Below are 13,936 nucleotides of genomic sequence, written 5' to 3'. Positions count from 1 at the left end.
AGCATACTGCTAGCAACAGGCACATACAGTATTTAATTCCCACCATCTTTCTCTGGCCTTTCTTTGTGTATTAAATCTTTTTGTCCACATGCAAAACCTGTGAAAGCGTTGTAATTCAAAATGCTCATATAAGTGTTCTCAAATAAACAAACTTTATTTTCGAAAGGCGAGTTTAAATAGCTACTAGACAAGGGAGAACAGCTTGGAATAGAATTCTTTTCTCTGCCTGGCCTGGCCTGTTTGTATTAATTTATTACCCCAACAGGTATAAACATGTTCTAATGTAGTCTTTATTCTTACAAGATAGCAGAGCAAAGGCCAGTTCATTTGTTCAGGCATTAGGCAGAACAACATAATAACTCCCAAAGAGCTGAAAATGAATACATACCATTTGATACAAATCATATAACCCAACAGGTGAAGAATAAGAATCAAGGAAATAACAAAGAAAATGTTTTGTCAGTCATGATTTAATAAGGACCGTAATGAGGGCTACCAGCAACATGTAATCAAAAATGCCTCTTTTTGTAATATTTGTTCAAGGGAAACACCTCTTTATTTTCAGTTGCCTGTTTCTGTTTTCTTCCATTTGCTTAACATTTTGGAGATTAAAAGAATGGAAACCACAAACCCAGGTGAATTAAATGAGCAGTAAAAGAGTAAGTAAAATAAGCAGTAAAAGTACGCTACAACATTTGTTTTCCCTACAGTGTCTAGTATGCGTTGACAGAGCTGAGGTACTGCAGTCTGGCCTTCTGCTCTCCAGTGGAGACTCTTCTGTTCAGCTCTTCTGCCTAGATAGAACCTACCCTTCCTCATCATTCCCAGAACTGTTACTCCTGAAACCAATCCTTGAACCCCTTTTGTAAGAATACCATTTTATTCTGTCAAAGCTATTTCTCTTTTTTGCTGCTCCTTTTTGCAAAAAGGTACGCCCAGAAAGGGGAACTGAAGCTTGCCAGATCTGTGAACATTCCTGTCATGTTCCTTCACTTTACCCATCATTACCTCAGAAAGAATGAAAAAGCAGCTTTTTCTTCAGTCGCAGGTTCTCTTTGGCAGTTGTTAGAGAGATAGAAAGAGCAGAAAAAGCACCCAGGGAATTACTCTTTATCTAAATTTTCAAAAATTTCTACTTATTTCTGTGTTGGTTTTTTTTTTAAATTGTCTATTAAGGGGTCAGCTCAGAAAGCAAAAAGTGGCGCTATTCAAAACCAGGAGGTACTTGGAAATTAATATGAGCAGTGAGGGTGACAGAGCACTGGAACAGGCTGCCCAGGGAGGTTGTGGAGTCCCCTTCTTTTCAAGACCCGCCTGGATGCAGTCCTGAGTAACATGCTCTGGGCAATCCTGCTTCGGCAGGGGAGTTGGACTAGATGATCTTTATGGTCCCTTCCAACTCTAAAAATTCAGTGAAATTCAGTGAAATATGCTCGCTGTTTTCTCAGACTAGAACTGAGAATTGGGAAATCAGCAAGATTTCAAGCATTCAGCCAGATTCCGTATGCAATATATGCTCAGAGAGAGAAAAGTGATCATTTTCTGTTAGTTAAAATGTTTGTTCAAATGGTTGTTCAAAAACTTTACAGTGAGAGTGGCTCTTTGATGCATAATTAGTTTTTTGTTGAATACACAGTGTTCATCCAAAACTCACCTTTTCCAAGTACCTGAGGGCCATCTTAACCTTTGTTTAGTGCAGGAGGAAATCCAGCTTGTCATTGCTACATCTTCAGTTAACTAAGACTGTTCCTCTTAATCCTACCCTAATGCTAAATTGATTGCATCAGAAACATCATGTTGATATCCAAACATTGGTTAAACAACCCTGGGGCCGAATTCATGCATTTGTTTGCAGAAGAACCAAAATATGTCCTTTGCAAAAAACCCCTTGTAGCTCCTTTTTTCTGTCCTTCCTCAGCAACTTGTAAATATCTGTGTATAAGTTTCTTTTACCTGTCCCCTACAGAATCTAAGCCTCCTTCCTTTCTTCTTTTCTTCTCTTCTTAATGACAGTCAGATCTTTAATCTTGCCCAGTCGTGGTTTGCCTCCCTGTGAACGCCTGGCTTAAGGGACCTGGGTGGCTCTGAGGTTCTGTAGGAGCTGAGCAAAGGCTGTGAGCAGCTAAACAGTACACTTAAGGCACCTAAAATGACACTTAAGTCTCTAAATCTATTGTGAGAATCAGTGTCCAACCTAGTTTATAAACAGATCGGATTGAATTATTTAATCAATATCTCACCCAACAGTGTGGACAGGAAGATAAGCAGATTCCTTTTAAAAGTATATGGTTCTCACAAATGGTTACCTGTATTTCAGTGCATCCAGTTTTGTTGTCCTTGCAAAAGATCCCAAGTAATTTACAATCCATGGTCTCCCATCTAATTGCAAAATTATATTGCCACAGGAGCCACTGGGTTGGCACTTTCTGCAACATGATAGCTCATATTAAATTAGCTGAACACAGACGTGTGACATATGAGCAGAAAGGCTTTTATGTTAGTGATATCCTGCACTAGATGGTGCTCTGTACATGTATTTTCTTAGGCAATACCACATTTGTAACCTAGTACAAACGTTTCTCCTGATTAAGTTAATTATTGAATGATAAAAAACAAGTCAAAAAAGTTAAGTGAATTTAGTCCTTCACTCACTTTTGAAATCATACATGAATTCCTAAGGTTACCTAAACCCTATGGAAATTCACTGCATCTAATTATCTTGAGGTATGGCACATTTAGGCAGTTAAATTGTGGTCTCTTCAATTTAAGAAGCCTTGCGTTACAACAGCGCTTTGGATCTTCTGCTGATTTAGCAAACAGAAACAGAACTGTGCGAGTTCCAAACCCTACCTGAACTAATGTATCTGCCCTACTGTATCTGTGCTATGATTCCTCTGCTGCTTTTCCCTGATGTGACCTCTTTCTGTTTTTCACATCTCGGCTACCCTGAAATTCAAGGGAACTTTACTGGAGTGAGGACCATCTTTATATACCGTAACACAAATAATAAAGTTTCTCGTGATCAGGAAACCGAGATTTTGTGAACACTTGTGGCACCAGCAGCATGAAATAAGTGCCTGTGCCACAGTGAATTCACTGCAGGGAGAGCAGGAAATCCATCTCCTGCCGAGATGCCGTACACCCATCTGGGAAAAGCACCCGCCCTGAAATTGGTGGGTTATTCATGTGGTACCCAGCAAATGGAAAATTCATGCTGCATGTAATTGCTGGAACGTCTTGCGTGTCTCACTCTATAGGCTAGTACCTAAGTTTGAATTATTAGCACTTGCAAAATGTACAAATATTTTATCTTCTGATGAAGGGGATTTTAATTATTATAATGCATTGCCTTTTTTTTAATTTTCTAATAACTTTGAATGACTCATTTTAAATATCCCACAGAAGTTTTTGAAATAATGCTAATTCAAGTTGTTCCAGTTCTCTGTCACTGAATCCTCTCTACCTCTTTTAGCAGCATGCTTATTTAAAGATCTCAGCACAGTTCTCATCTATTCCTCTTATTGACTTTTCCTAACAAGGGGCTTAACAGCTCCTGAGTTGGTTTCCCTACCCCTCTTACTCAATACAGAAAAAAGAAAACAGAAAAATCCCACCCATCTGGAAGAACACAAGTCACTCAACAAAAAATTTCTAAGCAAAAAGTTCTACAGTATTGAAGGAAGGGAAGGGCTTCCTTTCTGCGTTTACACAACTTGGGAAAAAAAAAAAAGTCATTAATAATGCAACTTGGGAAAAAAAAAAGTTATTAATATTTGCAATCCATGACAATAACCTTAAATTCTACCTTATACTTCTCTTTAACTCCCCAACATTATACTAAAGCAGTTGAGCCTCTAAACCTGGCATAAAAGTTTCATATATAAGATACTAACTGGACACCTTCCCAGCTATGTAATACTCAACTTCTTTTTTTTTCTCTCCCCAAAAATTAATCTCATGCAAATTAACTGAGTCCAGTGGAGTTACACTGGGGATGAATTAGCCCTGTCATCTGCTCCTCAAGCAGGTCATTTAAATTGTTTCCCAAAGAAAACCCAGCTTTAACAACAAATCCTTTCCATTATTTGACTTTCTTGTTAGAAAGGTATCAGCCATATTCATCATACAGCATTCTACAGGGAGGGTAGCCCTGCACGTCTGTATGTGCTCTGTAAGTCATCATATACTAATGATCAACAACCTTCTCCTGTGTTACCAGAACAACAAAAATACCTGTGCTTATGTCCAGCCTGAGCTGGAAAGAGCTGGAGCCAGAAAGCAAGAAAGCTATAGTCCATGACGTCTCAGACTTACCTCTTGATGCATGTGATAACAGGCTATACATTCTCTAAATAGGTCTCACAATGTCTCTGTCGTTTGCACACTAATTAACCCTCGAAACCAAAATTTGAGAGAAATTAAGACATCCTGCAGCTTTTCAAAGACCATCACTAAAGATGAGAAATGACACCATCGGGCTGTCCAATACAGGAAGAGTTCCTGAGAGAAATAATAATGTTACCAAATTCACTTTGGAGGTCTTCTGGTACATCACAAAGTGACTGTAGGGAAAATATGGACTTCCACCGTAGTGATTTCAGCAGGTGAAACATAATTTCTATGGGTATTTACCTGTTCCTTACTGGATGGGCAGCCTCTTCATCTAAGACAGCTTTAAAAAACCACTGAACTCTGTATTGTAGATTTTGCTCATGAGAAGCTCTTACCAGAGAATACAAAAGACTACCTGTTTCACAAGGAAACATGTCACATTATGTTTCTTTATAATATCAGTGAGGATACAGATATTTTTCAAGGACGCGGTGGAAGCTGACGTCTGGCAGCTGCCTTCTCTCTGTTATTCACCTCCTTGTTTTTTATTGTTTTGTTGTGGTTTTTTTTTACCTACAGTATCTCCTTTCAGTTGAATAATGCTGGAACCAAAAATGTAAAATGAGACTTGAGAGAAGTCAGCTGCTAATAAAAGGTTCCACTGTCTTTCTTGCTGACCCACTAATTTAAATGCAAGCTGCTCTGATGTGATACCAGAGAAAGCCTTCATTGGGGTGTATTTATGCTTACTCATTAAAAACAAAGAAGTTTCGGCAGACTGCTTCTTGGAAATGTTGTGACATAAATCTTCAGCTACAAATATGCTTCTTTGATAAAAATACTTTGAGCAAAGCCTACATTATTCTCTGAAAGCACGGCAGTACTGTTTATTTCACCCCCTATTTTACCATCAAGGAGTCCATTCATAGTGGGAAGAGAACAAGTGACCAAAATTAAAATCCCTTCTTCGGGACATACAGATTTTGAAAGGCAGGGAAAATCTGGAACCCTTCTGACTCATGGATCTCTTTTTCTTAATACGAAGAAGAATAAACCCCAAATGTATGCATGTTTGGTTTGAGAAGAGAAACCTAGAATTAGTAGGTACAAGAGTGAGAGTGAATGTTTTCCTACATCACCTCTGATTTTCTCTGTCTTGCAGAAAGTCACTGAGTGTTTTGATAATCTCCTCGTGTGAGAGAAATATGATTTAACCATTTAAAGAGAGGATCTGCAGTTCGTTTATTGGCCAGTCCAGCCGAAACCACAACACCATTTTACAGAGCACTTTGAAACCTCCTCGGGAAACATGTAATTCAAGGACTATGCTTTATTCTATTACTAGCCCCGGCTACTAGTTTTGTCTGACCCCTGTCTATAATCAGGAATCTTCAGGTTTTTCACTTGCATAAAGCCTTTCTAGCAGCAGTTCCTAGAATTTATACAACATAGGGGGAGAGGTTAAGGCTTTTGTGCCCCGTCTGCTTACTGGTTTATGGTAGCAGAATGGCTCCATTTCAGAAACAACTTCCACAGTGATGAATTCAGTCTCTGGGAGAGGTGAACTGCGCCAGTATTTCAGGGTATATTTAAAATGCCCAGAGTTCTCCCTGAAAGATTACCTGTGCTCACTTACATCCAAGCTGTGTATTTAAAGGAAATAAGTGCCGACTACAGCAGAAGGCTCCACTATACTTAGCCTTTATTGTCTTCAGTTTCTAGACTGGCATGATTAATTAAGGAAGTCTGCAGCTTCAGCTTCCACGGAGACAGCAGCGCTGAAGAGCAGGAAGCAATCAGCTCTAGTTGGCACCACCATCCATTATATCAATATTCACAGAGACGGGATCAGTAAACTCTTCATGAGAGCCCTGCCTGTTATAGCCATTTTAAACACACTGCAAGCTGCTCATCGTAAATGGCAAATGAAATCCAGAAGCACAAGTCAATGTGCATAGTATGGTATTTCAGTCCGTTTTCTGTGATACATATGGAGTAGGGAAAAAAGTCAGGCATACAAGGATTCCTTGGAGAATTCTAGTAACACGTAGGGGCTTAGAAAATGCTATTTGTTACTACAGTTTGCTTTTCAGACTCTGAAAAATTATAAAAACTGACAAACACCCACTAATAGGAGGCTGAGCAAGAGATTGTGGTTAAGGAGGGCGCCGTGTGGGACAGCAGGGATGAGTACTCTTCCGCTGCACATTCCAGCTGACTCAGAAGCTGGTCACAATAGAAAACATACATGTTTTTATAATCCCTTGTGCAAATAAACTGACTTCTGCCTTCAAAAGACTCCGACATTGCATCTTGATGGCTTATCTACATGCTAGCCTGAAGTTCAGCTAAGAAAAAGCAAGTTTCAATATAGAAACTAACATGTTTCTTCCTACTCCAATTTAACTTTTCCTTCTACTGTCCAGGACTACTGGCCTATCAGAAAAAGGAACTGAAGTAAAAACAAAGAAAGAAATAGGTTGCCCAGACAATGTTAATGTTAATGATTTTGTAACTTTGTATGTTTTGCTTTTTCTTTTTTACTACAGTTCATTATATTTTCAATTAATCCTTAAGACTGCATAATCACCAAAATAACACATCTAAAATATTAATTCAAAATTTATCTGGTTTATTATCAATAACTTCATTTGTTCATAATGTCTTTACAGTATTAAATATCAACAACACATAATTGCATAGATAAATCCTACTGCATCCCAGGTGAAGAGTGCTGTAGACATAAAATACATGCATGACCTTTCTTATTTACCTGCAATTTTCCAACAAAATAATGTTGTTCTTGTTTCAGGTGCACCTGATTCAACAGTAATCTTGTCCAATTTGTAAAATCAAGTGGCTCGAACCCTAGACAGGACTAAATTTTCTTACGTAAGGCTGTGCAGCCATTAAAACTATGCCAGGAACAAGAGTCTTCAAGGCTGTTGCATTTAAATTGTGGGGTTTTTTTCCCTAACAAAGGTTCTTTGGTCAGTTAGAACAAGTATTGGAGAGAGCAAAAAAATACGTCAGACCTGTTGTAAGGAAAATAACGATCTCAGTTCAGGCATGAGTTCACGTAAGATCTCTAAGTGATCTGTGCTGCAATGAGAGACATAGACTAAAACACATTAAGTGCAAGTAAGAAAATTTGTATTTTTTTCCCATTGGATTAATTTCACTCTGAATTACATATGTCTTTTCTCACCTTTTTCCCTTTAGCTTGTGTTACCACCCAGGAGGGAAAAAATCCTAAATTTCCACTCATTTTCTTGCTCCCATTGGACGCATACCATTTCTTTAAGATGAGATGCAGAAAAGGATTGTTCTGTGTTTTCTTTACTTGTTTTCCCCTCAGTCTCTTATTGTCCATTCAGTAACCTTTCATGCATACAGAGGAGCATTCAGTTTCAGCCACCAAATCAAATGCACATGCTGTCCCTTCATTAATGTTGGAATTCATCTGTCTGTGTTGGAGAAGATGGGGAAAGAGAAGAGGACAGGTTTTCATTCTCTGGTTATCTGACCTTTCACCTTTAGCAGTTGCCTTTTGAGCAGAGGCTGCTGCAACACAGCCTCCTCACGGCGTCATTCTCTTCCATCCTTTCTCAGTAAGGCTCAGATGGGGACATCTTGTTGCCACACGGAACCGGTTGTGAGTTTTCCTCTCTATTTTGCTGGTGCAAGTCTCAGTTTGGTACCTGCTATCTGTACTGCAATTACTCCTATTTCTCTGGTTGCATATACCATACCTACTTCTAAATGGAACTATTTCAGCCATTTTGACGTTGGCATGACTTGCAGTAATAAGGCGCTGTGTGTCTAATGCAATACACACTCACATACATAGAGCTCTGGAACTACAGAAAGACCAGAAAAATCCCATTACTGATAGATCAGGGTCTAAGCAAAGAGCAGTGTGGTCCACTGCATTTCATTGTCTTGTGAGCCCAGAAGTACTAATTTAGCATCTATTAACAACTTACTATGCATCAGCTGCTCTGCAGAAACTGTCAGCACGTATTACTTTGCATTTGCTATAGGCAAACCGTGTGCGAGTTAGCTTAGCCTCCTCTCCTGTCACAACAAGTCTCATCACCCTGTACTTGCTGCTGGCTAAGAGCCTGCTCATCCCCATGCCCGCATTTACCACCGCGCAAATGATACTTGCCAAACCCCACTAACTTAATCTCACATCCCAGCCTCGCGTCGGGGAGATGCTGCAATAGCTACGTGATTTATTTGTTCCTTAATCACAGAAGCAAATAATATTCAGCACCATTTAAACAGCTGACCTGCTACAGATAAGAATGGAATTGGTTTTGCTTCAGCAGAATTTTATTTCTTCAAAACATTAAGTCGAGCTCGCTAAAACATTAGCAAGTCAGTGATGAAACCACTGAAAAGTAGGAAAAGAAACCGGTTGTGTAACCTTTCCCTTGTATTAGTTTCCCTTAAATAATGTCTTAGTGCCAATAATTCTTCTGCAGAGCCCTGTGTCCTGGTTAACCACTGCTTATATAGCTGAAGGCAAGCATATCTGGGAGCTGCTGCAGAGGCATAGCCCTTAAAGGCTCAGCAGCACTTGTTTCTGAAACACTTTCTGAAGCATCTTCTTGGAATTTTATCTTCACCTTCATTTCTTTCCCACAGATGGTTCCTTGAACAGAAAGGTCTTAAGGAGAACTTTTAGAAGAAAAGGTGTTTTCCTTTAAGAAAAGAAGAGAAAGAAGCAAAGAAACAATCAGCACTAGAAAAAAGTAAGAATGTGGGGTGCTGGCTGCTTTTCATCCTCTACTCAAGACTTAAAGTCTCCATTCCCTGTTCACTGTCTCTAATAGCTAGAGTATCTCCCACTCCTTCTCCAGCTTCTCGGACTCATCTGCCAGCATCTTGTTTGGAGAGCTCCTCCAATTTGTCCACAAATTTCCTATGGGGTGCCACAGAAATTTGTCGTCAGCCATCGTCTCTTTATCACATCAGATAGTCCTACCTCCAAAGAGATCCAGCCAGCATCTCCAGGCACTTTTTTTACAGGTCTCTTCTTCTCTCTCTCAACTCTCACCAAGTCAGTCATCAAGTTAGTGCCCTTTGGTTATTTAAACACCAGTTCCAGTGACTGAAAAACAGGATTCTAATTTTTCCTTCTGTTCAGTCATTTCTTGACACCTACAGAGAACACTGCTATTCTCTTAGGAGGTGGGCAGGCTTGACTGGAAATCTTCACGTTGTGGCAATATATGACTCTCTCAAACATCTTCTTCACATGATCTGTGATTTAACCTTTCCAAGCAGCCACCCTCCCAGCCGTACACTTTTCCGAGGTTTAGCCATCTCCATTGCTGCAATACCCCTTCCCCATCGCCTCAACAAAGGCAATTAAATTCTCAATTGTACTCACATGGATTGAAAATATTGTTTTGAAGATAGCTCTGCTGGGCCATCATGTTCACTGTACAATCTCCTTTTTTCCCCTCTAAGAATAGACAAACAGCCATATTTGGTATTTTTGCATAAAGCTGCTTATGTGAAGGTATGTTTGCTTAGGAAACAGCACATGTGGAAAATACCACGGGGTAACAACTGTAGGTACAGAACAGTGAAGTTGTCATTCTGCATATGGCTGTGTAAGCTCGTTGAATGACACTAAAGAAGTAAAAGGGGGAAAAATTAGTCCATTTTTTCCTAGCTAGAAAAAAACTGAAAAGTAATTGAAATAATCCAGGAGAATAATATTCAAATTCTCAGTCACTAATATCAGGAAGGAAAAAAAAACCACCTCCTATCTAGATTTCTTGAAATACTAATAAGAATAATAAGAATAAAACAGTTAAACTGATAACTCCATAGAAGATGAAACAATGTTTTCCTTATTACTTTATTTGCCATAGGAAAATGCATCCACAAATTATTGAACAGTTTTTCTTATGAATTGTGCTAAAAACCACAAGCCAATTCTTCAATGTACATTTAAGAATAATGGAAGGAATAAATAATTAATAACATATACAATGCAGGAGTTTATCTAACAGATAATGGCCCACAAAAGGAAGAGTTTTATTACATTAGGGAATCAAGTGAACTATAATTAGTCTAATGGTTAAAGCATTAAGAGTATTTTCCAGTTCTCCACCAGCACTACTTATAAATAGAGGATTGAACCTTGTTTCAGTGAAAAGCATATGGAAAAAAAACTTCCTTCAGGGATTAATTTCACCCAGAGATCTGTGATCTGTTCACCAATTCTTTTGGGGGGGGATACCCACAGTCTGTCCGATTCTTCTGCAAACCATGGAGGAGAAATACCAAGGATTCTTAGAATGATTTTACTTGTAGCCATTACAGGAAATTCACCAGTAAAATTACAGGATTGAGCCCAAATTACCATCCAAAGACATTTCCAACATTTTCAGCAGGACAACTCCTAATGATTTTCTCTCGCATACATCATCAGTATGTTGTCAAAGCAGGAAGTATGCAATTTTATTCGAATAGGCCTTGGGCAGAAAGGAAGTCATATGAATGTCAAGTGTGTGGTAACAAAAATTAAAGAATACTCATTAGTAATTGAGCCTCAGAAGGTAACGAAGACTTTCAACTGCGGTGCTATACTTTTCTTAGCCAAAATTGGTGCTGGCCTCCAGAAAGATTTGCTCTATATTGTGCAGTACTTTAAATGTTGTCTGTGTAAGCAAACAAAGGGGAGCAGTACTTACCACTTGCCAAAGAAATTAAACGCAGTTATTGACAGATATTACATGTCTCCACTGGCCCTCTCCCCACCTCAAAAAAAAAAAAAAAAAAAAAAAAGAAAAAATCACAACAGAGTACATTAACCTCTGGCCTGCTGGAATTTTATCTGACAGGAGTCAGCCTTCCAATGCTGAGAATTCCCCGTGAACACACTGCTGTGTATCACGAACAAATCTGCAGCATGGTTGTTTCCCCAAATACAGCCAAGATAAGACTTATCACAGACTATAAATCCACCACAGGTAAAGCTGTTGCAGCAGGAAAAGCTCTAACCCTCAAGTTATGATTTAGTGATAGTTTTTGTCAGTGTTAGGTTGACGGTTGGACTAGATGATCTGAAAGGTCCCTTCCAACCCAGGCGATTCTGTGATTCTATAAGTTCTGGCACCGGTTTCCTAGCCAGGAGCCTCCAACTCTGGGCCAGGTGCCCCACCACACCAGAAGCATGGGTACCTTGGACCAGAATCTCTAACAGCCAGCGTGAGAAGCACCTGAGTTGCCGATCACTAACACTGTAACTAAAACCTTCTTGGCATCTAAAGCGTTTAATTCTTGAGTTATGCTGGAAGGTCTGCACTTAAGACTTTGGCGTCTTTCAACAGCATGACAGGAGGAAGGAGAGGTCCTCTCAGCAGCTAAACAGGTAGAACTCAGACCTGGAGAGTCCTGAGGACAATGCTGAATCCTTACCTGGCACTTCCCAGGAGATTCCCTGCCTCACCAGGCCAGAGGCTAACTGGGAGGAATGCCTTTCATTGTGCCTGCTGAGAGGCTGTTATTCTGAACAAAATAATCCCCATTCATTGGGCCAGGGAAGCAAGGCATCACTTTGAACGCAACAATTAAGGTAACTAGCTGGGAGCGGGGGAAATTTGAATTTCAATCCCTGTTACAAGACTGCTTTTCCAGCCGACTACCATATAATATTAAAGCACACGAGCAACCACTAAGAGTCAGGAGCAGAAACCTAGAGAGTTCCCTAATAACCTATTCAAACCCCTCCATTACCCTGGATACCAAGAGGACACAGACTTGGCCATCCTGTGCTGCTGCATTTTTCCTGCTATTGATACTCAGGTTACCTGGTACTATGTCAAATTATTTACACCTGCTGCAATCATATCTATTATTAAAGACAGACATACACCCATCTCGGGGTAGTTTTTCTTTCCAGCCCCTTCAGAGGCCTTTGTGGAGCCTACTCCTGACTAACTCTGGTTGACAAGACATGAGGAAAGAATATAAAAAACTGTCTGTTTCCCCATTTTTTCCCTTTCCCAGCTATTGTGATATTCACTCCTTCCTCTGGTCTTTCCAATTGTTTCCCATGCTTTATTCCTCTTCGTGGTCTCGGCTACCTTCCCCCTCCTCATCCTTTGTCTTCCATTTCTCTTCCTCATATAATTTTTTTTTTTTTTGGCCTTTCTTCCCTCTTCTTTCTCTTTTCCTTCCCCCCTTTTTCAGCGTTAAGTGATGTGATATCGCAGTCTTCCTCCTACGTTTATGAAACTCAAAATGCACGGACCAGAAAAGCCGATGAGGAAAGAAAAGTCGGAGAAACAAAAAGTCATTCATGGCCACTTAGCAAGAGAAAGGGCTCTCACCAGGTTTGGATCAGAACAACTGTTTTCCAAGAGCATTTGATTAGAATCTCAGGAAAAGGATTTCCGAGAGCAAATGATGTTATAAAAAGGTAAATTATACAGACCTCTGTGGCTTCTCTAGTTCCTTCTCCTTCCTTGCACTGAGAGTCCTTGGTCCTGGTCCGATTGTTGGTCCAGGAGGGGTTCGTAGTGTCAGGTTCTCACATTTGGCCACTTTGAAATCCTCCTCGGTGAGATTTGACAAGAATTTCCCGCCATGCAGTGATTTCAGCTATCACCATCAACCTGAAACCATCTGCCCAGGAGGGAGGATTTTAAAGGAAGACCAGTCCAACTGTTCCTGCATTCCCTCACTATTATCTCATTTTAAAAGAAGCCAAGTCTCTGGTTTTTAAATTGATTTTTTTTTTTTTTTTCCCCCCTTGATTACTGCTGTACGAAAGGCCTAGACAAACAACAAACCCAGGAAAAACGAGAGAGCCGCCGGGGTGGAATGGCTGCAGGGAACGCTGAATGAACTGTGATCTTTGGTGGGATGAAGATCAACGTGACGAGCTTTCAGCTGTAGCGATCAGTCGATACTTTCCAGACCGTCCCCAGAGCGACAAAGGCCGAGGCATTTTTAAGTTGTAATTGAGATTAGCCTCGATACATACAGCTGGAGCCCTGCCCGTGAACTTCGCTGGAAGGCTGGCTGTGCAAACCATCCATCACTCGGTTTCACATCAGCAGTAACCTAATGACACCACAAAAATCTCACCGTGTCCCTCGCTCCACATGTCTGGCTGCAGCAGCGGGCTCCTGCCAGGGTGTCTCAGCTGTGGGGTTTGCCTTCAGAGGTCTGGAGCACCCTATAGACTCTCACTAAAGATGGGCATGATTCTCTCTGGGGGTGGCCAGGTCTTCTACAATGTAGCAGTCTTGTAGCCTGAAAGCGCTCTTGCTCTCATCTGGCTCGCTAGATTCCGCAGTCACAGAATCACAGAATGATACGGGGTTGGAAGGGACCTCTGGAGATCATCTAGTCCAACCCCCCTGCCAAAGCAGGTCCACCTAGAACAGGTTGCACAGGAACATGTCCAGACAGGTTTTGAATGTCTCCAGAGACCGAGACTCCACCACCTCTCTGGGCAGCCTGTTCCAGGGCTCTGCCACCCTCAAAGTGAAGAAGCTCCTCCTCATGTTTAGATGGAACTTCCTATGTTCGAGTTTGTGCCCGTTACCTCTTGTCCTGTCACTGGGCACCA

Source organism: Numenius arquata, chromosome 10 (assembly GCF_964106895.1).
Source record: "Numenius arquata chromosome 10, bNumArq3.hap1.1, whole genome shotgun sequence".
NCBI lineage: Eukaryota > Metazoa > Chordata > Aves > Charadriiformes > Scolopacidae > Numenius > Numenius arquata.
Note: the sequence above shows the minus strand (reverse complement) of the source record.